Source organism: Pelodiscus sinensis, chromosome 8 (assembly GCF_052426305.1).
Source record: "Pelodiscus sinensis isolate ZL-2025 chromosome 8, ASM5242630v1, whole genome shotgun sequence".
Lineage (NCBI taxonomy): Eukaryota > Metazoa > Chordata > Testudines > Trionychidae > Pelodiscus > Pelodiscus sinensis.
Window position 1 is genome coordinate 20404992 of NC_143059.1, and position 25059 is coordinate 20430050.

Here is a 25059-nt window from a genome sequence, read left to right on the forward strand (position 1 = left end):
TGGTTAACCAGTTAATTGGGATTTTCCATCTCTAATTGTTACTAGAGCTTTGTAATATAACTTATATTTGGTATCATATGTACAGCATATATTAGATTTAATGTCAACATATTACATGGTATGTATCAGTACTAAACTGTATAGTAAGTGTGACCCTTGGTGTCTAAGTCAGCCCTTACTAGAAATGCCAAGGTCAGAACAGGCTGCAAATGATCCCAGGACTGGTGGTAACACTGAAGTTAAACTCCCCAGCACAAATTGTGCTTTATGGCTGACTTAGAACAAAGTTTCCTCAGATCCCGTCCCCTTTTACCCCTCCTTTACTTACGCTACATCGATGACATCTTTATTATCTGGACCCATGGCCAAGAAACACTGGATGCATTCCGCAGAGACTTGGACAACCTATACCCCACCATCAATCTCAGCCTGGACCATTCAACACGAGAGATCCATTTCCTGAACACCACAGTTCAAATCACTAATGGAAGATTAAATACCCCACTCTACAGAAAATCTACTGACTGCTACACTTACCTACATGCTTCCAGCTTCCATCCACGACACACCATACGATTATCGTCAAGCCCTTAGGTACTACTGCATCTGCTCTAATCCCACTGACAGAGACCAGAAACTTCAAGATCTCTACCAAGCATTTGTAAATCTCAATTACCTACTGGGGGAAATAAAAAAAAAAACTAATTGAAATAGCCAGACGAATACCCAGAAACCATCTACTTCAAGATAGGCCCAAGATACCTAACAATAGAACACCACTTGTCATCACCTATAGTCTCCAACTTAAACCCCTCCAACGCATTATCAATAACCTACAACCTATACTGGAACAGGATACTACACTCCGAGAGGCTCTGGGAGACAGAACTATAGTCTCCTATAGACAACCACCTAACCTCAGGATGATTGTTACCAATAATCACAGGACATACCACATTAATACCAACCCTGGAATTTTCCCTTGCAACAAACCCCGTTGCCAACTTTGTCCACATATTTACTCTGGTGACACCATCACTGGACCTAACCATGTCAGTTATATGATCAAGCACACATATTCCTGAAATCATGTGCCAACAGTGTCCTTCTGCTATGTATATTGGACAGACTTCTCAGACACTTCGCCAAAGAATTAATGCCCACAAATCAGACATCTTGACAAGAAAAAAACAGTTGCTTTTCATTTCAGCTTACCTGGACATAGTTTTAATCACCTTTCTACATTCATCTTGCTTCAAAGATACTTTAACACCAGATTACAGAGGGAAACTTCAGAACTTTCTTTCATCCTTATATTTGACACTATACGAATGGGCCTTAACAAAGATGCTAATTACCTTAAGCATAACAAAGATAGCGTCCCACTTATCACCCTGATTAGCCATTCATTGACTCAAATAGATATTCCCTCCCTCCCTCCTGCTCACTTCACCTTCTGTACTAAGTCTGATTTGTCAGTTTAATAACATGTTCACTTTTTTCATTGTATTCCTTTGGTATATATGGTCATGCCAATTCTCTTCCAGAATATGATCTGAGGAAGTGGGTCTGACCCACAAAAGCTCATTACCTATTAAACCATCTTGCTAGTCTTTAAAGTGCTACATAGTTTTTACTTTTGTTTTAGCAAGATCAGACTAACATGGCTACCTCTCTATTAGAATTCAAATTGTGCTTCTGACACCCCCATTAGTGATCAAGAAGCAAAAACAGATATCACCTCTCCCCCTTGCTTGCATTTCCGTTCTCTGACTCTCAATCAACATATAGGTCCAATACAGTGAGAAGTTATTTAAAAAAACTCTGTTCACATATACGAAATGATCTTCAAACTCCAAAGGGTCAGTCATGTTATCAGATCAATACCATGCTGCTAGGCAATCTTTTAGCAACTAGAAAGAGAAGAACAAGAAGAGAGATGGTAAAGCAGTCACATATATATTAAGATTCAAAGTCAATGTATCAGGTGCTTAGCAGGATTGATGAATTTTCTGGCTTGAAAGTCCCTCTGGAACACATCCCCAGTTAGTACTAGGGGTGCAAAAGGTTAACCGGTTAACTGATAAGGCTCACTCTTTAATGGGTGAGGGATACCACTTTTGTTTAACTAGTAGGGGCTGGAGTAGCTCTCGGCTGCCCCGGGCAGGAAACTGCTTCAGCCCTATGGGGAACACCGGAGCAGCCCCTGTTCGTAGTGGGCCCGGCTGGTCCCTTCTCTCCTCCTCTCAATCACAGGTTACACGCTAGCTCCCTTGGAGCCCTTGCCGGCCCCGCTTCTGGGGAAGGATCTTTGCTACTTCAGTGAAGCCTCCTCCCTAGAAGTGGGCCCAGCAGCAGGGCTCCCAGGGATGTGGTTCTCAGCGGGAGCCCTTGCCAATCTCGTTACTGGGGAGGTGATTGATGCCAGTAACAGCCTACCGGACCTGCTCCCAGGGAGGCAGTTTCGCAGCAGCAGCAGCCCTTGCTGTTCCTGGGGAAGCAGTTTCACGGCAGCAGCCCATGCTGTTCCTGGGGGGGCAGTTTTGCAGCAGTACTTTCTTTGTTTCAAACACAAACTTGTAGTACATGGCATTGAAAGGCCCTAGAGTTCTGTCCAAAGGCCTACATTGCTAAGTCATAAGGTGAAGTCCTTGGCTCTTTTCAAAGGATTCGTTGTACAGCTGATGTCCTTTGATGGGCCATCAAATAGGCTAGCAGTGCTGATGCCAATCTGTTTACTGGTGTCATATAGATGCACAGCACAGTCGTGAAGTAAATATATACCCTGTGTATTTGTTGTTCATAATACAAAGATGATATAAACATAAATAAGTTTATCAGATTTTTTCAAATTCTAACATTTTTGCAGATACTTTCCATGGCATATCTGGCACAATTAACTAGTGAAGTCAGTGGGCTTATCGGTTAATCCTATCAACTACACACACCCCCCTTTCTGCCTCTGAATCAGAGGCAGCATAGGGAGGGGGAAAGGCAGGCGCTGAGGAATTTGAGATCTGAGGAATTGTCTGAGATTGAGGTGCCATTTTGGAAAAAATTAATAAATGTTAGAGTAAAAAGTTACCGGGACCAGATGGCATTCACCCAAGAGCTCTGAAAGAACTCAAATGTGAAATTGTAGAATGGTTAACTGTGGTTTGTAACCTATCCTTTAAATCAGCTCCTGAACCTAATGACTGTAAGATAGCTAGTGTGATGCCAATATTTTTAAAAGGGCTCTAGAGGTGATCCTGGCAGTTACAGACCAGTAAGCTTAACATCCGTACTGGGCAAATTAATTGAAGCAGTATTAAATAATAGAATTGTCAGATACATAGATGAACATAATTTGCTAGGGGGAACGTCAACATGGTTTCTATAAAGGGAAATAGTGTGCTGTGCCCACGAAAGCTCAGGATACCATCTACATGTTTTGTTAGTCTATAAAGTGCTATCAGACCATTTTTTCTGTAACAGACTAACTCGGTTATCCCCTGAAGCTTCTGATCTACTAGAGTTCTTTGGTGGGGGTCAACAAGCATGTGGACAAAGGGGATCCAGTGGATATAGTATACTTAGATTTCCAGAAAGCCTTTAACAAGGTCCCTCACCAAAGGCTCTTAAGTGAAGTGAGTTGTCATAGGATAAGAAGGAAGGTCCTTTCATAGATTGATAACTGGTTAAAAGCCAGTAAACAAACAAAGGGTAGGAATAAATGGCCTCCAGTTTTCAGAATTGAAAGAGGTTACTAGTGTCCCCCATGGGTCTGTACAGGAACCAATCCTATTTAACCTATTTATAAACCATCTGGAGAAAGGGGTAAACAATGAGGTGGCAAAACTGCTCAACATAGTTTAGACCAAAGTAGACTGTGAAGAGCTTCACAAAATTAGGTGATTGGGCAACAAAATGGCAATGAATTTTATTATTGATAAATGCAAAGTAATGCACATTGGAAAAAATAATCCCAACTGTACATACCAGATGATAGGGTTATTTAGCTATAACCTCTCAAGAGAGAGACCTTAGAGTCATTGTGGATAGTTCTCTGAAAACATCCACTCAGTGTGCAGCAGTAGTCAAAAAAAGCAAACAACATTAGGAATCATTAAAAAATGGATAGAGGATAAGACAGACTATTTTATTGCCTCTGTATAAATCCATGGTATGCCCATATCTCAAATACTGTGTACAGATATGGTTGATTAATCTTATATATTGGAATTGGAAACAGTTCAGAAAAGAGCAACTAAAATGATTAGCGGTTTGGAATGGGTCCTGTGTGAAGAGGGATTAAAAAGCCTGGGACTTTTCAGTTTAGAAAATAGTCCCTAAGGGGGGATATGACAGAGGTCTATATAATCATGACAGGTATGGAGAAAGTGAATAAGAAAAAGTTATTTACTTGATCCCGTACCAAAAGAACTAGGGGTCACCAAATGAAATGAATAGGTAGCAGATTTGAAACAAACAAAAGGAAATTTTTTTTCATGCAGCGCATAGTCAACCTGTGAAACTCCTTGTTAGAGGATGTGGTGAAGCCCAGGACTGTTAAGGGTTCAAAAAAGAGCTAGATAAATTCATGGAAGTTAGGTCTATCGATACTTTAAGCCAGAATGGGTCTGTTTGTCAGAGGCTGGAAACAGATGACAGAAGAGGGAATCTTGATGATTACCTGTTCTGTTCACTCCCTCTGGGGCATCTGGCACTGGCTGCTGTTGGAAAACAGGATATTGTGCTAAGCGGACCTTTGGTCTGTGGTCAGGGAGCCAGCTCCTGTGAAGCCGCCTGCTTCCCCCCTACTTTCACAGAGGCAGCAGCGCAGGGGCGGGGGACAGGTGGGAGCTCGCATTTACAGGGAGTTGGCTTTTAAGCTGGATCTCTGTGTGTGCTGGCCCTGCAGATCTGCATACCCCCTTGCTGCCTCCCACAGAGGCAGCAGAGGAGGGGGCAGCTGGGAGCTGGCTTTCCATGCCAAGCTGCCTGCCTTCCCACCCGTTGCTGCCCACATTGGCAGCAGTAGGGGTGGCGGATAGGTTGGAGCCAATGCTTGGGGGAGAGCTGCTTTAAAAGCTGGCTCCCTGCAAGCACCTATTCCCATGGAGCTGCCTTTCCCCCCACACACTTACTCCTACAGAGGTAGCAGCGCAACAGGGGGCAGTAGGAGCTGGCACACATGGGGTGTCAGCTTTTAAGCCGTATCTCTGTGTGTGCAGGCTGTGCGTAGCCACCTGCTGCCCCTCTCTGCACCCCAGTGCCTCTGGTAGGCAGCAGCATGGGGCAGGGGGGTAGGTGGAAGATGGTGCACATTGGAAGTGACTTTTAAACTGCCTCCCCGTGCTCATATGAGCTTCCGCAGAACTGCCTGCCCCTCATGCTGCTGCCTCTTTATCAAAGGCGGTGGGGGGTGGAGCAGGTGGGAGCTGGCGCTCACAAGGAATAGATATCCAGATTGAACAACATACAAAGCATACTATACATTATTATCAGTATTATAATATGGATTATGGTAATAATGTATAGTATGCTTTGTATGTTGTTCAATCTGGATATCTATTCCTTGTGAGCGCCAGCTCCCACCTGCTCCACCCCCCACCGCCTTTGATAAAGAGGCAGCAGCATGAGGGGCAGGCAGTTCTGCGGAAGCTCATATGAGCACAGGAAGGCAGCTTAAAAGTCACTTCCCATGTGCACCATCTTCCACCATTTTAAACTAAAATGAAGCATTTTAGTAGGCTAACACACCATAAATGCACATTATGGGAGCAGAGCGGGGGAGAGAGGTATATATCTGTTAAGTAAATTAAATGAGTTTATATTTTAAAATGAATCTAAGTTAAAAATCTGTTTTTATTAAATCGTCATTTTTTAGCTTTTGCAAATCCTTTTGTAATTTATTGATTGATTCTACAGAGCAGCTGTCTAAAGTTCATTTCTTACCTTTACAAAAGCATTCTGAGTCCAGGTGAGATTGGATTTTCCATGTAGGTGAATAGTATAATTGTTCACTTTTCAATTAGTAGCAATCCCCACACTTCCTTGTCGTTGCTAGCTAGTTTCTTTCTGAGAGTCTGTAAAGACAATATAACAAAGGTGAAAGAAGTTAGTTACTGAAGTACGTTCTGGTCTCTAAATGTATTTTCATCATTGTCACTGAAATAATATACATTAATTTCTGTGATATTTTGAAGATCAGCAGGTTCTATCATCACTGCCCTGCAAGTCCAATTTTTTCCTTCAATGTGTGGAATGAATTTTGTTATGTTTTCAAAAAAGAGCGAGATGAAATTCATGGAGTTTAGGTCTATCAGTGGCTCTTAGCCTGGATGAGTAGAAATGGTATCCCTAACCTCGGTTTTTCAGAGGCTGGAAACGAATGACAGGAGAGGGATCACTTGATGATTACATGTGCTGTTCTCTCCCTCGGGCATCTGGCTTTGGCCGCTGTTGGTAGACAGGATATTGGACTAGATGGACTATTGGTCTGACCTCGTATGGCTGTTCTTATGTGCACCAATATTGAGGTAATGTACAAATATATGCCACCAGTAGAAATAAAAAAAACACAAACCCAGACATTTTGTTTTAAAAGCTGTAATAGGGATAATTACTCCAGCCAAGGCATATTAGAACTCACTGCTCAAAGTACTAAATTTAAGCATGAGAAAGAAATAAAACTATGAAATGCACAGACTCGTCAAAAAACTAAAATAACACACTTTGAAAGAATAAATTACAGACAATATATGTACAATGCAGGAAATACCAAGAAATAACAAAATAACATGAATATGTGTTGAGGTGTGAGCATGAAAGAAAACAGACTGTGTGTGTGTGTATATGATAGAGGCTGTGGGCATGTGAGTCGCACTCTGTCACTCTCTGTGGGTTAGACACATAGAGCAGAGCGCGTGTGTGAGTGTGCTGGCTGCTGGGGAAGTCTGAGAGACTGTGCGCTGTCTCTTTAAGATACTTACCAGAACGCTTGTTCAGATGGCAGCAGCTACCAGCAGGTCCGACCCTGCTCTGCAGAGATGGTGTACGTGGTCAAGAGGAAGGTGAGAGGACAGGGACACCCTGATGTTAATGCCTCTCTTTCTCCCAGTCTGCACAGCAAGCAAGAGGGTCCTTGGTAATGTTCCCTCTAATTTTTTCCATCCATGTGCAGAATAAATTTTATGTATCCGAGGCATGTGCAGATGTACACCGTCAATAGACACGCAAAGTGTCCGCTATGGATGCTCTGTTCATCAGCTAGGCAGCATGTGAATTTCTCCTAGGTGGCAGCCCAAGTGTACTGCTTGCAGAGCACAGTGGTCCCAGGAGTAGCTGGTCAGGGATTCCAATGCAGGAGCATTGTGGCTGCAGAGCAGTGGGTAGGAGCACCTCTTGATTTCCTCTTGGGTGGCTATGAGGCTTAGAGGGAACATAGCATAAAGCAGTGTTTCTCAACCAGTGGTACGAGTACCCTTAGGGATACTTGAGAGAAGTCTAGGGGCTACGTCAACACAACTGAAATTTGGAGAAAACTGATATTTTGTTTGTTTTACAGCTCTTCATTATTTTTGTATTTTTTATACCCAAAAATTTCATTGCCTACCTAGATATGATTAAGACGTTTAAAAAAATGTTGCAATAGTAGGAAAAAAATGTGTGTCTGCAAGTTGTAGGTAATGGAGGTATGTATAATTTTTATTTTTTTTAACAAAGATTCAGAGATTAAATAGTAAGGGAAAGCAAACATTCACACATGTGACAAGAAATAAACATGAAGACCCAAACGCAGGGTTACACTTGAATATTAGGGATGTTAGGAATTGTGTAGCTGACAAAAATTTTGTTGGTTACACGATTAACCAATAAGCGGTTCTGCATTTAAAGGCGAATGAGAGCCAGCGAGCAGGCATGCTGACTCAGTCTTGGCTCATGTCGAGTCTGGCAGCTACCCCGTTGCAGCTCAGAGCCTCAGTGAGGGTAGCTGCCTGGGACCTTGTGCGAGCCAGGACTGAGTCAGAGTGCCTGTCTGCTGTCTCTCTCTCTCTCCTTTAAATGCAGAGTTGCAGTAGATTTAACTGTAGCTGCCAGGACCTGGTGCGAGCTGGGACTGAACGAGCATGCCTGCACACTGGCTCCCAAAATATTTTAAATGCGGACAGACCCCCCCCCCCCCGCACTGGTGGTGGGGAAGGAGGAGGTTGCGTGTAGCCAGTAGCGTTAACCGATAAGCGAATATTGCATCCCTATTTCATATTAGATGAAATCCCACTTTAATATGTTTTACCTATTGCCTTTCACTGCATACTCCCACATGTAGTGGGGATCTAGCCTTCACACATCAGGGCAGGTATTATAGCCAAGGGGGAGACAAACCCTCTCCAAACAGCTAGGTGTGTCCCTGTGCATGCTAATCCTGAGGTCCCTCTGTCATATCCTGCTCTTTCCTCATGGCTGCTGGTCTTCCCGTCCTTACTCACCCTCCCCCCCGAAGCTGGCTAGGTGAAGGCCGGCGGTCTGTCACCCTTTTTTCCTTTGCTGTTCACAGTTATCACAGTAGAGTGTTAACAAAACTAAAGAAACAGTCCTTCAGGTTTTTTATATGATTTGTGACTGTTTCTGAAACTACCCAGACCCAATCAAAAAAACAGTTGCCAAAGTTTTCACTCTTAACTTTGAGAATACTGCAATGTGGTTGGTTGAAATGGAATTTTGTCCTTTGTTGGTATTTTTAAATGTAATAGATAACAGTGTAATAAAAGAATATATGAAGATTTACCTCATGACTTTCTCTTCAAGAAGCAGTATTTTTTCAAGGTTATCCATGAACAGGTTTGTAATCAAATGATGGGAAAATAGTAGTAGTTGAACAGAAAATGTAGTGAGTAAAAAGGAAATAAGTATTTTTAATCACATCTAGGGATGTAAAAAGTTGGTTAAGTAGGTAATTGAAGGTAATTTCACTATAGAAAGGATGTGGATGCATTGGAGAGGGAGCTCAGGGCAGGGGATTCAGGTATATGATGGGCTCAGGGTTGGGGTATTTTGGGGGGCGGGTGCTGGAACATTGTGATGCTGTGGCCAGACGGGGGCTTGGCCCCAATTGTGGCCTTGTTGGCCAGGCTTCATTTTTAAACAAAATATTATTCCCAACACAAAACGATTTAGCATTGTCTTTATTTTGGGGGAGGGGGTGGGGGGATACCTGTTTGGGGTCAGTTGAGAAGAGAGATGCAAAAGAACAACCTCTCCAATCCTCCCCAAGCCTCACTGATGTGGCCCCAACTGAGACACCTCAGTGGAGATCTGGCCATGGCCAGCTGCTCAGGCAGCTGCTTTGCTCCTCTTTGCCTACTGAGGTGGCACTGCGCTCCATGTGAGCTGGAGCAAAGAGGGGCAGCTGCCTCACCAGCTGGACTGGAGCAAAAAGGAATGGCTGCCCGTCCAGCTGGCTGTGGTGTTTAGCCCGCTGAGGCTGCGGCGCGCTTCACGTGGGCTGGAGCAAAGAGGGGTAGCCTCCCGAACTGCTGGAGCACAGCACAGCCTCAGCGGGCTGAATGCCATGGCCAGCTGGCTAGGCAGCTGTCCCTCTTTGCTCCAGCCCAGGTGGCCGGGGCATTTAGCCCTCTGATGCTGCCCCAACAGATTCCATCACACACCGTTCCCACTACTCACCTTCTGTTCCACGGGTGCTGCCCTGCAAATGAAGAGCGCAGATCTAAAATGTCTTTGTACAGCCGCACAGGCATGTAATTCAGAGGGAACTGAAGATCGACTTACGGAGATGCCGCGATCGACCAGTCTTAAGTGGTGAAAAATACCAAATAATTTCCATGAGAGTACCTTGCAAACCCAGAAAACTAATTTGTTGCCGCAATAACTTGAGAAAACTGATTTAATGTGGCAAGAAGAAAAGCATAGCTTCACAAGGCATAGCTTCACAAAGCAAAGTTTTTGCATAATGCGCCGTGGGGAATTTGCATTAATCTTCCCCTGTATTATGCCGTAGGAAATCTTAACACTTCATGTCCCAGAAGTCCATTATTGTCTGGCACATTTTCAAAAAAGTCCTTTGAACTTCCAGACCTCACGTGAAATTGCTCCCCTAGATAAGTTACATGCAATAATTGGAGCACAATAATTCATAAAGTTTGCATTTAATATAGTGGACTCAAAAAAATACCTAAAATCAGTTCAATAAGGTTTTTGAAGGATTTTGCAGGAACTTGCCATATCTGTTGTTGGAAAGAGTCAGGCTTTTGAAATGGAACAGTCAAGGGGGACTATAGCCTCTGCGGGCCCCTGGGCAATGTGGAGGGGGACTGGCTCTGTGCCCCCAGAAGGGTTGGAGACCTCAGGTGGAAGGGGTGGGGGCAGCATGGGAGGCACTCCCTCCAGCCCTCAGAGTTACCCAGAACACATAGTAGGAGCCCCAGGTCACTTGCCTTGGGGCAACTGCCCCCTCTTCCTCTGACTACGGTGGGCCTGGGCACTCCAAAGGCAGGAGTAGCTCTGGCGGCAGCTGGGAGCCAGTGGCGGAGCCAGTGGCAGACCCAGCTGCAACCCCAGCCTTGGCAAAGCAGGGAGCTGACGCAAGCTAGGCACTACTCTATTGGGCTGGAGTTGTCCCCTGTCTGGATGCTGCTTAATCAGTTTACCGGTTAAACCTAATGTTTAACTAGGGCTGCCAAATGGTTTAACAAAAAATACCAAACGCTCTCCTGCCCCCAAAAAATGACCCACTAGGAAAAAATTCTGTTGAGGGGGAGAAAGGGGGGGGGCCACCAAAATTGTTAAGCAAAAAAAAAAGGCACTGCGCCTTTAAATGGCCCTGCATTCCTCACTCCCCCACCAGACACAGCAAGGGAAAATGGTACCTGCTGGGCTTCCATCCAAGGGAAACCGGAAATACCAGACATTTCACATGTCTGGTATTTTCTGTGTTTTTTTAAACCAGACAGGGGACCCGAATAACGGACAGTCCGGGCAAGAACGGGACACCTGACAACCCTATGTCTAACTGATTAACCAGGTTTTTACATCCCTAATACTGACAGCCATTGACTTTGCTTTACTTGGAATATATACGCTAATAGTAGATTTTGTACCTGCTTGAAATGTCAAGAGAGTTCAAGAGAGTTCAGCTGACTTAGACAATTTCAAAAAACTTGGAGAACTGTCACGCACATCAGTAAAGTTGAGTGCCACTTGTCTATGTACAGGAAAGTCTATAGAAAATCAGTGTTTAATGTGTATTTAGCTAATACTATGAAATCTCACTGGTAATCACAAAATACTTATTGAATTACTTGCACAGGTATATACCTACAAAGGGTTACTAGAGTCTCTTGTAATATTTAATTACATCTGACTTTCACCATAGATAGAGGAAGTTGAGTTAGTATTGCTAACCCATCTATCTGTCCCTTTGGAGTTATTTTGCTTCTTCCTGCCTGAGAAATCTTAGGTTTAGTGGTTGATTGTTTACTATTAAACCAAATTACTTTGAGTATATTGTCATTCCCCCCAAATAAATAATCTGAGTAATGGGATGTGAATATTTAACCAGTTAACCAATTAAATAGGATTTTATATCCCTAATCTGGATATAGCCTCTCATCACCAAAATCGGTGCATTCTCTCTGTCAAAAACTCTGTTCAGGATTTGGTGATCTTGCTCCTTAGTTACTGCATATTTTCGCTCCCTGGCCCTCAATAATAAATTTCCCTATTCTCTAGTCCATCCAAAATTTTACTGTCAAATAATTGCTTACCTGGCACTGTGATTGTGTGTGGAGTATGCACTACAGACTCTCAACTGCATCATCTATTCCTGGCATAAAATTCTGACTCCTGATTTTGCCCTTTATGACTCCTCCACACTTGTCTTTCTGCTGTTGCCTTCTTTTATTCCCCTCTTCTCAAGATCTTTCTTGAAACCAGTCTGTCTGTTGGTTTGCCCTTTTTCTGTCTTTTCCCCAGGTTTGTTTATTATTTCCTTCTTTATTTTCTACCATAATGTCTCCAAATCCTTCTTAATCCCTTTTTCAAAACCTACTACCCCAGTGTTGGTTATAAGCTATAGTTCTAAGCAAACAAATAGTAATTTAGAGGAAAGAAAGCAAGGTAGGAGGCTAGGTTACAAAATGGCCTAGTAACATGATTGTTTCTGACTTGCCAGATCTTTCAGTTTTATCAAGCTAATGGCAGTAATGTGACTGACAAACAAACCCTCTCACCCATCAAGATTTACCTTTAGCACTTCGGAAAGAGCCAGGGTCTGGTGGCCTTCAAAGAGATGTCTAAATGGCAATTAGACACCTGCAGCTGGCCCAACCCAGCTGCCTCAGACATGTGGGGCCAAGGATAAGGGGCTGTTGAACTGAGGGGTAGATATTCAGGCTTGAGATGGAGCCTGGGCTCTAGGACTGCCCCTTTTGTAGGGTTATCATAGGATACTAGGAGTGGAAGGGACCTCGAGAGGTCATCGAGTCCAGTCCCCTGCCCTTATGGCAGGACCCAGTACTGTCTAGACAATCCCTGATAGACATTTATCTAACCTACTCTTAAATATCTCCAGAGATTCCACAACTACTCTAGGCCATTTATTCAAGTGTTTAACCACCCTGACAGTTAGGAACTTTTTCCTAATCTCCAACCTAAACCTCCTTTGCTGCAGTTTAAGCCCATTGCTTCTTGTTCTGTCTTCAGAGGCCAAGATGAACAAGTTTTATCCCTCCTCGTTTTGACACCCTTTTAGATACCTGAAAACCGCTATCATGTCCCCTCTCAATCTTCTCTTTTCCAGACTAAACAAGCCCAGTTCTTTCAGCCTTCCTTCATAGGTCATCTTCTCTAGACCTTTAATCATTCTTGTTGCTCTTCTCTGGACCCTCTCCAATTTCTCCACATCTTTCTTGAAATGTGGCGCCCAGAACTGGACAGAATACTCCAACTGAGGCCTAATCAGCGCAGAATAGAGTGGAAGAACGACTTCTCATGTCTTGTTCACAATGCACCTGTTAATGCATCCTAGAATCATGTTGGCTTTTTTTGCAACAGCATCACACTGCTGACTCATATTTAGCTTGTGGTCCACTATAACCCCTAGATTCCTTTCTGCCGTACTCCTTCCTAGACAGTCCCTTCCAGTTCTGTATGTGTGAAACTGATTGTTCCTTCCTAAGTGGAGCACTTTGTATTTGTCGTTATTAAACTTCATCCTGTTTACCTCAGACCATTTATCCAATTTGTCCAGATCATTTTGAATTATGATCCTATCCTCCAAAGCAGTTGCAACCCCTCCACGCTTGCACATTTAATAAGCGTAATCTGTATGCCGATATCTAAATTGTTGATGAGTTCTAGAGTGTAGGCTCAAGCCCGAATGTCTGAGCTGCAATGAAACAGCCTCTGTGCACCTTAGCCAGAGTTGGCTGGCAGGGGCCAGTTGAGGGTTTTAATTAGAGTATAGACATCCCTCAAAATAAAATAAGATATATCAATTCAGCTTATTTGAGTTAAATATTTTTGAATAGCAGTTTAAAGGTGTAATATTGCAATGAAATCTTGAGGATAGTAGTGTAGTAGTTAGCTTTCAAGGGGAAATAATTGAATTGTTTGTAATTACTGATTTTAGAGATGTGAAATATGGAGATCCCATGGGAGAAGTACTGCAATTAAATACACATGTGCATAAAAAGAGAATACAAGCATGCATTGCATTCAGAAAGCATTTAATTTATATGTAGACAATTTTATTGGGTTTTGAGGAAACTAAATAGGTTTTAAGAATAGAAATGGGTAAATAAAAATAGCATAAGAATAAAGCAAGGTGGTTGATAACTTACTTTGAACATGAAAAGTTACTTTGCATTTGAAAGCATTTTGGCAAGTTGGCAGGCAACTGAATATATAAATGTCCTTTCAAAATTGCCAATAGTTGCTAAGTGAACTAAACAAATAATTCTTCACTGAAATAATGTAACCTTTACTAACTGGTTTCTTAGTTTAAATGTTATGATTCTGGCATGAAATCAGATAAGCTCTAGTGTTTTTGAACTGAATGCTTAATAATATATTGTTGGAGAAAACAGTTTAATAAGCAGAATTTGTGTTTTACGCCACACAGTTTTATACTTTGTATTTGTATTTAGTCACTAGTGGATTGTTAAAAACTAAAGCACAACTACAAGCAAAATCCAAATCCATCTACTTCAAGGGAAAATAAAACTGAGTACTATAAAATCCATTGCCAATCATTGTGAAAACAATTAAGTTAAATTTGGGTGATCTTTTAAGATTTTAAAAAAATATGATGCAAACAATGCTATGTGGACTCATTATTAAATACAATTTAATTGATTATGAGATTGGAGTGATTTTTAGTGACCATGAGGTAGTGTTTTTTTTTCTCTTAAGTCACATGGGTATTTTTATCGTTGATTTGAAATCGAACAGATCTGGTAAAATGGTTGTTTGCAATGTGTGATATTATAATGGTTCGTTTTATGTGTATAATGAATTAATTTTTAAATGTTGCTTTTTTAAAATTGACACTCCTGGTAAGATGTCTTATTTGAATTTTACAAAACTGTTATAGGCAAAAAACAAAACCCCACAACAAAACAAAACAAAACAAAAACACCACATATTTCAGAAATAGGGGCCTTAATTTTTCAAACAGTTAAATGGGGATATAAATTTACTCATATGAATCGTCCTGTTTGGCATACGGTAGTATTTAAAGTTAATTTCTCAAGTTGCAAAAATATACACAATTAATGTATTTTTTATTAAATGTGTCTATAGTGTCATCTTTGTCATTTTGAAACAAATTGCTTCAGGGTTAACAATGGAAAATTATTTAAAGTTTCAATGAGTTGACGGATTAATGTGACTTTTTTAATGCACATAAGACAGTTTTGTTACAAGTTCCTAAGTCCATGTTTAAGCACCTATGATTAATATTTTTAAAAGTACCATAGTAATTTAGGACCATAAGTTTCATTAACTTCAAACCACAAATTCTGACGTAGTATTGCCTAAGCTTTTCAGCTTCTTTTTGTTTATTTCGTTGTTTTGGAAGGTGGTGTTGGTTACCACTACAGTATAAGCTATGTTGTGGCTATGTTCTATAGGGCACTACGGATTACGTTGACCTAGCTTATATCAGCATGTAACAACTGTAGTTATAGATTGCTTGTGTGTGTGTATATTTGTCTCCTTGTATTGGCAGTGTACTTCCTAAGCAGGAGTAAGTTTAAAAAACAACAAATAGTCTAGTAGCACCTTAAAGACTATCAAAACATGTAGATGGCATCATGAACTTTCGTGGGCACAACTTACTTCTTCATCTACATGTTTTGTTAGCTACATGTCTTTAAGGTGCTGCTAGACTATTCATTGTTTAAGTTTTTCCAGTTAGTCTGTAACTCGGCTACCCTTCTGAAATGTCTAGGCAGGAGTGTTTGATCTGATTGAATTGTCAGTTTGAGGCATTGTGGAACAGCTACTGAAAGCCACCGACAGTCGATGTAAGTAGCATTGTGTTGACAATGACATAGCATCGACCTACTTACATTAATTTAAACAATTAAATCAACAGGGACTTTAAATTGCTTTTGGAGGTGGTGTTCCTGAATTGATATAGTGTTGTACTTACGTTGGTGGGAACCAAATTTAAGTGAAGATACTTCCATGGCTAGATTGTGGTGATGCAGCTTACATCAACCTAACCCTGTTGAGTAAACCAGGCCTAAGGAAGTTGATGAGGACCTGATCTTACCTTTTTCACCACAGTGAAGCTGCTAATCAGCCATGCTACAGCCCTCATAGATTTCTCACCTGAGCTGTGGCTGTTGCCAGGAATGTCCACTTTGCATCTATTTCTATTTGATGCTGATTTAGTACCACAGGCCTCTCACCCCCTCAGGAGTGGCATACAATCTGGTCAGCAGAGATATTATGTGAAGGTCATGTTTAATTGTACAAACTCAAAATTATTATTCAAGGATTTGGCTTTTCTTCAGGATATCTAATTGATTTACTACTGTTAGCTGAGAATTCTTATACCTAGAACAGAGGTTCTCAAACTTCAGTGCACCCTTGATAACCAAAATGACTAAACAACCACTGGAATAGGGACCAAATTTTGAACCTTCCTGAGCCCTGCCACCCCCAGCGGGAGGGACAAAGCCCAAGAACCACCCACGGCCTACCTAGGTCCCACAGTGGGGGGGGGGGGGGGGGAGAAGGGAGAACCAGGGTCTAAGTAAGCTGAGCTCTGCCACTCAGGGCTGCACTCCTTGGGCTTTGGCCCTGGGGAGTGGGTTTTGCGCTTCAATTTCAGCCCCAGATCTCAGAAAATCCAGTGTCAGTATTTATGACCCTATTAAAATGGAGTCACAACCCACTGGGGGAACTGTTGACCTAGAATAATTCTAACAATTAGAAATCTGTTTCAAATAATTGGGGCAGTTAGGATAGTTGAGGTTCCATTGTATGTCATATTCCAAAATGTGAGTAAATGCTATAATACAGTAATGTTTCTAATAGCTATTTTCCTTTGGGGTAGGGAGAGAATTGTTCTCTACTGGATTGTTAAAAGCTTGACTTGTTTATTATTCTGAAGGTTCTTTATAAAGCTCTTTAAGTTCTTCTGTTTCTACTTTTCCAAATATTTCTTTGCTTACTTGAGTTCTTTCTATACTATTTAAGAAGTTTTAAACAATGTAGAATAATAGAACCATAAGATGAGACGTGAATTCAAGGACTATCTAGTCTAACCCTCTGCCAACATGCAGGATTTGTTGTCTAAATCATCGAAGACTGATGGATATCTAGCCTGCTTTTGAAAACCTCCAGGAAAGGAGCTTCCAGAACCTCTCTAGGCAGCCTGCTCCATTCTCCTACTGTTCTTACAGTTGGGAAGTTTTTCCAGAAAATTTGGATTAAATCTCTGTAGTTTGAACCCGTTACCTCTTGTTCTGTTTTGTGGCAAGAGAGAACAACCTTTTTTCTGTGTTTTTTATGGCAGCCTTTCAAATATTTGAAGTTTGCTATTATGTCCCCCACTTACTCTCTTCTTTTTCAAACTAAATACAGGTTGGAGCTTTTTGGTCCAGCACTCTCGGAACCTGACCTCTCCCGAACGAGGAAATTTGCTGGACCAGAGGAGGTCCCCTGCTACCCATTCCCCAGACTACCTTTCCTTTCCACTGCCATCCCCAGCCATCCACATTCTCCACCAGGCTGCTATGCCAGCTCCAGCCCTGCTATGAGGGCTGCTGTGACCCTGGCCCCTGCTTTGCTATCAGGGCTGCCACGTCTCCATCCCCAACCCTGCTATCGTGGCTGCCGTGTCTCTGGCCCCAGCCCCGCTACCGCAACTGCCATGAATGCCATGTTACCAGCCCTGTTCCTGGGGCTGCCATGGCCCCTGCTGTGCTTACCGAGTTCTCCAGCATCAGTCCCAGCCCCAGCTCCACTGGGCTTTGAGCTGCCACTGGGGCTCCCAGCCAGAACTCCCTGGTCCAGGAGTCCTGGGATGTGGAAGTCCCAGTTTTAGGAGGTCTAAACTGTATACTCAGTCCACTCAACCTTTGCTCCTGTGACTTTTGTTCCATCCCAAGAACCATTTTTGTTGCTTTCCTCGGTTCCGTTCTGGCATTTCTATGTCCTTTCTATATATTGGTGACCAAAATCAGACACATTGCTCTAGCCGAGGCCTTACCAGCACTTACTAAGAATGTTTTATTCATAATAAGTTTTAAATATACTTATGAAAGGGAAAGATGATTCATGAATCTTTGGAGGTTTAATAGAGATATAGAGAATTACAAATAGCAATAGTAAGAACCTTTATTTTGTTGTACATATTGTACCAAGATATCTAAATATAGCAGATTATTTGATTGTACTACTTCACCTACAAATGTTAATATGTACCTGTTTGAAGACTTACTTGCAACGGTAAGAACTGTAAAATAACCCTTCCAGTGAAATGATTTCTTTATGAAAAAAGCATTTTTGCCTTGTTTTTAAAGGGTATAACTTGTCATTTACTTTTCTTGGCTACACTATTTTGCTATTGCTGGACTTCATTCCTGGCTGTGCTGCTGATTTGCTATGTAATCTTATGGTAGTCTCTTAACCTTCTGTCTTAATAATTGCATCAGTTGTGAAAAGGGATACATTGTTGAAATTATTGTGAACCACTTGAATGGAAACCTGTGTGGAAATAATGGTATTACAAGCCGGTATAGAATTTATGAATATAAAAATGGATTACCCTGAGAATAAATAGTGATAATGCTACAGAAGATTAATATTTATTTGAAAACGTGGCTGTTGGAAAGATACATTGGGCCTCTTACCTCTCCTGAAATGGCTCCTCTCTTCCTTCTCAAAACTGAAAAAGGCTTTCTCTTTGAACTGTGCTTTCATTGACAATCCTGGCAAATGACATAGTGTGCAGATTCCAGTGTCCTTTCAGGAAGGGCCAGGCAAAAAATCTTGATGGTCAGTTATACATGTAGGCGGTGTATGCATGGCTAACATGCCTTGCAAATGTTTTAACAAAATGATGATTCCATAGTGGTCCTGAATGTCAATGGATTGGCATGGTCCTTTGAAATAACATTTTAAAGGGAAGATGAATATAGGGATTCCAGAGGAGTGGGGAAACCACTACAGTATTTATTTTAGGATCAGGGAGCAGATATCTGGGAATCAGAAAGGACGGACGTGATTAGTGGTCAGAGTCATCAGGGATAAAGTGTGCTGCTTCCAGCCAGGATGCATTATATGGTTAAAAAAGTTTTGAATCTTATTTAGGACCGAGTGAGTAACAGAAACACTGCTTCGATCAGTCTTAATAGAGGATTTTTCTCTTGTATATTGTTTGGCCTAATGATTTCAGTTTTAAAAAAATCCTTTTTTATTGACTTGTTCGTAGTTAAAATATATACAAGTGAAAGCATGAGAACTTTAGAGAAGATGCATCATTGCCTGATCTTAAGGATTCAGAGAAAATGTAAGTTTATAATTGAGAAAGGAATAATAAGCAAATCATAACACTGAATCAATGCACAAATGATGAATGGCAATTGATTGAGTTTAGTTACTGGAACCTCAGTAAAATGCAGTTGAACTCTACATACTCCTGTATTTTTTTCCTTCTGATTTGAACTTTTATGCATTGAACACCCCAAGCAATATTATGCCCAAATAAGCAATTGCCTTTATTCCGACTACTCTGTATCAGATGTCTAGCTTGGTATGGATTTACCTCCTAAAGTTAAGAAATTGTGGGTTGTCCACTAAGAATCCTAATGTGAATATTTTAGTTTAGTGATGATGCATGTTTGGTAATCTTAGTCAGACCCTGAATTTGTATCTGCCATAACTTATGTTGCAGCAGGTGTATATAGTCATCCAAATGTGTGTACGATTCTCTATTGTTGAGCCAACATCCTGTCCTTTTGCCACTCTTTTGCATTTTCCTTGATAGAGATTTCTAAGATGCTAATCACCAGGAATCCTCTTTAAGCTTTCGAAGCAATGTTTAAGAGGACAGTAGTATTTCGGGAAGAGACTAAGTTAATTGAAAGGAAACAGTGGAAGTTATATAGAAAATATTTAGCAAAACAAATACTGTAATACCAGTAAAGCTACAGTGTGCAATTCTGATGGCTTTATAAATTTTCAATTCCTTCTTTTGCTTGTTAAATAATCAATTTTACCTTATTGTGTTTTTCTATATGCTAAACAGTTTTTAGTTTCAAATTTTATGGATACATTTTTTAAAAGTACTTGGTATTTGAGGCCCATGTTTCTTCGTCTCCCAATTTAATATTTCTAAGAGACATGAGATTTAGGGGTCTCAGTTTAGACACCAAAATTACAAGGCACTTTTGAACATCTTGGCCCACATCTTTTTATTTCATCATTAACGAATGAGTTTAAATTTCTGCCAAGAATTTATTTAAATTTTCTGAATCCTGTGTGTGTGTGACAGATATTTGTGACATAAATTTTGTGTGTGTGGCCGGGAGAGTGTGTGTGGCATTGGGAATGTGTGAGGCACCAGAAACGAGGTATGAGACAGACTGTGTGTATGGAGGATGTGGGATGAAGCATGGTTTGTGTGCTCTGGCTGCTGGGGTAAGTTTCTAAGGGTGTGTCTAGACTACAGAGTTTTGTCGACAAAAGTGGACTTTTGTCGACAAAACTATACCTGCGTCCACACTACCACTGAGTTCTGTCGACATAATGTCGACAGAACTCAGCAGTTTTGTCGACGCTGGTAAACCTCATTTTACGAGGCATAACGCCTTCTGTCGACAGAGTTTCTGTCGACAGAAGGTGTTATTGCATGTAAACTGTCCTTTGCGTCTACACTACCATGTCGACAAAGCAGCTTGCTTTGTCGACAGAACTCAATGTAGTCTAGACGCTCTTTGTCGACAGAAGCCTGTAGTCTAGACGTACCCTAAGAGACTCCATGTACTGTCTCTTTAAGAAAAGGAAAGCTGTTTTGCTCTGTTTCCCCCTCCCCATCACATCTAGAGTTGCCAGGTGTTCGGTATTGAACCGGACAGTCTGGTCTTTGAACTTTGTGGCTGGTAAACAAATTGAGAAAATACTGGACATATTAATTAAGTTTTTCTGCTTTTCCCGGGCCCGGCTTGGTGCCCGACAGAAGCGTGCTTGGGATATGCAGCAATTAAAGGGGCCACAACGGTATTTCGGCCCAACCTCCTGAATCGTCTCTCCCTACCCTTCCCCCCAATCTCCTGGGTTACTTCACGGCATGTCTTATTTATTTATGTATTTATTTTACGCTCAACAAATTTTTATCAAATTTTTGTCCAGTTTTTTTTAAACCATCTGGCAACCCTAATCACATCATAGGATTGGAAGAGACCTCAGGAGATGGTGATTAAGGGCAGTTTGGGGGAAATGTACATACATTTTACAACAATATTGAATGACCTGTGTGATGTCAACTATTGTTTGAGACCTTACATACCATTCTTAGGAGAACCAGAGCAGATGAACCACATTGAGGAAATTCCCATAATCCCTATACATCCCCTTGCCAGTTGGCATTCAGGGGTTCTTGTATCACAGTGGTCATGGGCAGTGTTTCTGGCTGGGTGGGCTACCCAGCAAAGATTCAAATGATGCCCAGCAGATTAGCAGAAAGTCCACAGCTGACAGCAGCCGGCACTGTGTGTTTCTACTGGTGGTGCACATCCACACATGCCTCAGTGAACATAACACAATGTATTTAGCACATGGATTGAAAAAATTAGAGGGAACCTTAGTCATGGGCTTCAGTTTTCTGAAATAATCCACCTACAGTAGAGCTCTGCACAGATACAAAATTCTGTATCAGATTCCACCAAAGTGATCTGTAGATATCTGCAAATTAGCAGGATTCTAGATAAAAATTTTTTATCCACAACTATATTCACAAAAATGAGCCTGTCACAAAAATGACAAACAGAGGCTAGGACAGCATTTCTACCCATCCAAGCTAATAGCCCTTGAGGCAGTCCTACCAAAGACAAAAGAGGCAAATGGACAGTATGGCGCATTGCCGCAAAGATGCTGCTTCTGCAGGCAGCTGCATTCATTTTAAGAGGGGGGGGCGGGCCTGACCAGCCTCCCATGCCAGACTGTGAGATCCTCCCAAAACAGTCCGGGTAGCAATGTGTGGAAAGTATGATGGAGGAAGAGAAGAATGGTCAGCAGGCAAGTGGGTACCCAGTCTGACTGATGGTCTAGACCTTTTTTATAATCTTGAAGATAATCCCCTCCTCCTAGGATGTATCAGAGTCAGGCACTAATCCTGGGGAGGACACTTCTGGTGAGTTGACATTTTTTATATTGCTACAAGTGTGTTAAATAACTGAGTGCAATTCATGGCATACTCTGCACCTACACAGCCCAAGGGGCCCAGGACAGAATGTTAATATGTCTGGAGATGGAGCAGGAAACCTCCATGAAGCTCTTTAATCCTCACTTCTTTAATCCTTCTCACAAGGTTTCTGGGGAGGCCAGCCTCATTCTGTCCTCCACAGTAGGACACTTTCCCAAATCAAGCCAGCAAGAAGTGGTCTGGCATCATTGCAGCACCAAGCACTGCAGCATAAGGATCAGGTTGTTGGTCACATTCAGTCAGCATCAGCTTCCTATCTCTCTGTGTGACTCGGAGAAAACTGATATCTCACATGGCAACCTGGATGAGGGAGGGGAAGCCATCAGCTGCTGCCTCTGCTGCTAGCCCCCATTGGCCCATCCCCAGTGAAGCATAGCTTCAGCCTCTGGGGCCCCTCCCTCCCTGCCTCTCTCTCTCGCCCTCACCACCCGCAGGCTCCTGCAGGAAGGAGGAAAGTAGTGCTCTCTAGGAAGCTATGTATGCCGAACACCAAGAAGTGCCGCATGAGCCTGCTATCCTACCCTGTCGGCACAACTGGACCTCGTCCCTACTCCTGTGTGCAGGCTCCTGTGAGAAGGAGGATAGTCGCATGCTCCTGGCAAGCGGGGTGTGGCAGACACAGTGGTAGAAAGTCAGCTGCCACCCTGCTTGCACACCTGGAATCCATCCCGCTCCCACCCACACGATCATGCCCTGGCAGGTCCTTGGCATTGCTTGCCACCAAACAGATTGCAGATGATCTTCTGAGAACTCTGTTGTGTACCTGCTGTATAGTGGCCACTTTGAAGCATAATTTGTCCTGGCACAGAACACATCTCCCTGTCTTTGGAGAGACCATCATTGTATGTTAACAAATTAGATTTTGGGCTCCACAGTACATCTCCTGTAATGTGCACCCTTGTAACTTTTTGTTTGTGGGAACAGTACTGAGCCTGCAGCGTTCCTCTAGTTCCATCAAGTGTCTGTCTTCCACAATGCTGAAGGCGAAAACTAATAAGGGGAAGACATGTTCAAGGAGCAAATGTAATCTTCCCATTTGGACAGGAAGCACATAACTGAGTGGAGGAATATGCCATTGGAGGAGATGTGAGCAGAGCGTCAGGAAAGGAGCATGTGCAGGGAATTGCAAGTGAATCACTGGGAGACAGTCTTGTCATTCCTAATGTCTATGATGGAAAACATAGCGGCTTTCCAATAGATGTACCTTGACAGACTGCCTCCCACCTATTGCAGACCAACTTTCTCTCTTCATCCAGTTCCTTAGCCTCCTCCCCAGGACATGGTGGGGGGACTCAAGGGCAACCTCACACTCAACCTCCAGGGAAGCAGCATGAGGCAAAAGGCTGTACTCCTAGCATTTCTGATTTTAGCTCCTGACCCAAGAGGTTCCCACCATGGACTCCTTTTCTGTCCTTGCCATGCTCCTTAAATAAAAATGCATGATGTCTGAATAATAGTCTCTTTATTGCTTGTATTACAGGGAGAGGGGTTCTAGGTACACACCCTGAATGCAAGGTCACTTCGTTGAGACCAATATGCATGGCTTTCAGAACTGGTCATTCATGAAACTTTGAAAGAAACTTTGAAAGAAAGTCACTCTGATTTTCACTGCCCCATGCTGTGCCCTCCTAATTGTCCTGATGTCTCCCTGCTCAAAATCTCAGTCTGGGTGCTCTGCCTCGGCCCACCAACCCTGCCAGGTAACTGAGAATCATAGCGCTGGAAGAGGCTTCAAGAGGTCATCAACTCCGGCCCCCTGCCCGGGGCAGGACCAATTCCAACTAAATCAACCCGGCCAGAGCCCTGTCAAGCCAAGACTTAAAAACCTCCAGAGATGGAGATTCCACCACCTCCCTAGGTAACCCACTCCAGTACTTCACCACCCTCCTAGTGAAATAGTTTTTCCTAATGTCCAAACTAGATCTCTCCCACTGTAACTTTAGACAATTCCTCCCTGTTCTGCCATCCGCCACTACTGAGAACAGCCTTTCTCCATCGTCTTTGGACTCTCCCTTCAGGAAATTAAAGGCTGCTATCAAATCCCCCCCTCACTTCTCTCTTCTGCAGACTAAACAAACCCAAATCCCTCAGTCTCTCCTCATATCATGAGCTCCAGCTCCCTAATCATTTTGGTCACCCTCCGCTGGACCCTTTCCAGTGTGTCCACATGCTTTCTATAGTGTGGGGCCCAGAACTGGACACAATACTCCTCACCAGAGCCGAATAAAGGGGAATAATCCCTTCTCTAGATCTGCTGGCAATGCTCCTCTTAATGCAACCTAATATGCCATTAGCCTTCTTAGACACACTGTTGACTCGTATCCAGTTTCTCATCCACTGTAATCCCCAGGTCCTTTTCTGCAGAACTGCTACTTAGCCATTCAGTCCCCAGCCTGTAACAATGCTTCGGAGTCTTCCTTCCCGAATGCAGGATTCTATACTTGTCCTTGTTTTGAACCTTATCAGATTTCTTTTGGCCCAGTCCTCTAATTTGAGTCACTCTGGGCCCTATCCCTGCCTTCCAGCGTATCTACCTCTCCTCTCTAGCTTAGTGCCATCTGCAGACTTACTGAGGTGCAATCCATCCCCTCAACCAGGTCATTAATAAAGATAATGAACAAAACCGGCCCTAGAACTGATCCTTGGGGCATTCCGCTAGAAACTGACCACTAACATGACATCGAGCCGTTGATCATTACCCATTGGCAGGGCTCTACAAACTGCGGCAAGAGCTACTCATAGCAGTGGTGAATGGGGCGCATGGAGCGACCGGCTGAAATCTACTCGCCATGGGCAAGTAGAAACAGCGGTTTGTTGAGTCCTGCCCATTGGGCCTGACATTTTAGCCAGCTTTCTATCCATCTTACAGTACATTTATCCAATCCACACTCCCTTAACTTGCTGTCAAGAATATTATGGAAGATCGTATCAAAAGTTTTGCTGAAGTCAAGGTATATCACATTAGCTGACTTTGCCATATCCACAGAGCCAGTTATCTCATCATAGAAACTAATCAGATTCGTCAGGCATGACTTGCCCTTTGTGAATCCATGTTGACTATTCCTGATCACTTTCCCCTCTTCCAAGTACCTCAAAATGGATTCCTTGAGGATCCC

The 25059-nt window shown here is 42.6% G+C and overlaps 1 protein-coding gene across 2 annotated transcripts in view; it reads left to right on the top strand.

The window, feature by feature from the left end:
- The window catches only part of BICC1 (BicC family RNA binding protein 1), a 242065-nt gene that overhangs the window by 82426 nt on the left and 134580 nt on the right, over nt 1-25059 (top strand). The gene's annotated exons all lie outside the window — the stretch shown is intronic.